The sequence below is a fragment of the Propithecus coquereli genome, unplaced genomic scaffold (genome assembly GCF_000956105.1).
Source record: "Propithecus coquereli isolate 6110/MARCELLA unplaced genomic scaffold, Pcoq_1.0 Scaffold44, whole genome shotgun sequence".
In the NCBI taxonomy this organism is placed as follows: Eukaryota; Metazoa; Chordata; class Mammalia; order Primates; family Indriidae; genus Propithecus; species Propithecus coquereli.
This window is the reverse complement of record NW_012150174.1, coordinates 11,822,739-11,824,522: the sequence shown is the minus strand read 5'-3', so window position 1 is coordinate 11,824,522 and position 1,784 is coordinate 11,822,739. Positions and strand designations below refer to the sequence as shown.

The 1,784-nt window shown below is 35.3% G+C and overlaps 1 pseudogene; it reads right to left on the bottom strand.

The window, feature by feature from the left end:
- Positions 1 to 1,216: 1,216 nt before the first annotated feature.
- On the bottom strand, positions 1,217 to 1,784 carry LOC105818260 (annotated as a pseudogene).

Below are 1,784 nucleotides of genomic sequence, written 5' to 3'. Positions count from 1 at the left end.
GCCACATGGGGATGAAATTTTATTTCCTTCTAACATCCTAACCACGAGTAAGTTAATTCATTGTTTTTATAATAGTTTGGAATGTGATTTCATACAGCATAAGTTGCCACCTCACAATGCTTCTTTAGTAAGATTTTTGGCAGTACTTTCAGTTATTCTTTCATTTTAAATTTTAACTCAGCCTGTACAATGCTTCAATCAAAAAAATGGTTGAGATTCTCAATGGATTTATGTTAATTGTACAAATTAATTTAGAGAATATTAATATCTATACAACATTAAATATTCCTATCTGGTATGTTGATTTATTTATGTTTCCTTTTTGCAAAGGTTTTGTACCTTCCTTTGTTTCTAAATATTTAATAGATCTTTTTCTATAAAGATATGATTTTAAAATTTTCTTTTCAAGCTGAGTATTGGTATAATTGAAAAAGAAATAATTTTGGAGTCCTAATTTATAGTCAGCCACTTTATTAAAACTTTCTAAATGTTTTACACACATGTGCACATGCACACATGTAATGTTATCTTCACATCCTTTAATCCTCAACAATGCTGTGTGATTTGTATAAATATAATAAACAATTTTCAATTAAGAAACATTAGACTTGAAGAAGTTAGGAAACTTATTCAAAGTCACTGCTACATCTCATTCCAGAGCCTGAAAACCACTGGGACAAACTTTCTCCTGTAGAAATACCTGGATGTGAGTAGTAGGGTGTAATCAGAGTCACTTCCTGCACACTTTATATCTTCTCAGAAACCTCACAATCAAATTAAACATTTTTAATGATTTGCACATGTCAATCAATTGCAGCTTATTTTCTCTTCTGATAGTCAATTTTGAGTAAACGTTTTGCAGTATGTTGAAGTAGTTGTATAATAAGTGTTCAGCTAGAAAGAGATATCTGAATGAGGGCACTTCTTCCAGTGACCTAACTGGGATGAAATTATACTTGCATACTTCTTTCCTGAGGTCATTTCACCCCAAGGAAATGCCTGCAACACACTGCTGTAATGACTTTCCAGTATTATACCTCCTTGCCATTTGCATGGCCACCTCTGACACTACTTAAATTTTTATGTGTATAATCCCATTGGAACTCCTACAATAGATGCAGAAATATTTTTCCTGCTTCCTTCTTCTTTAGTTTTAGAACTTGAAAATATCTTTAGCATTACAAATGGAATTTGAGATTTTATGTAAATTTTAAAATTACATACATATGAATGTAATGGTCCCATAGAACAGAGTGACCACAGTGAAGTGGGAGGTGCAGGTGGAGAAGGCCTGGTGGTGTCCCTCAGTGGAGCACATCTTCAGGATGGTGATGAGAATGTACGTGTAGGAGACAGCTATGACAAACACAGTGACCACAATGATGAAACCAGCAAACAGTGAGGGAACAGCTGTGGGGACACTGGTATCAAAATAGGAGAGTGCAATTAAAGGAACAAAATCACAGAAGAAATGAGTGATTCTATTTGGTCCACAGAAAAATAAAGAAAAGAAGGAAAAGGTAAAGGAGGAAGCATAAGAAAATTACCTGTGTAAGCCACTACAAGTAACTGGACACAGACCTGTGTGGACATTTTGGTTGAATAAAGCAGTGGGTTGCAGAATGCCACAAAGCAATCACATGCCGTGGCAGCCAGAAGGATATACTCAGCTGTCACAAAGAAAGCAACTGACCTTGGCTGAATGGCACATCCAAGGTGGGTGTATTTTTCGCCACCAGGAAGTTTACAAACCTGTTAGGTGTGAGAGAAGAAGAATAGTCCAT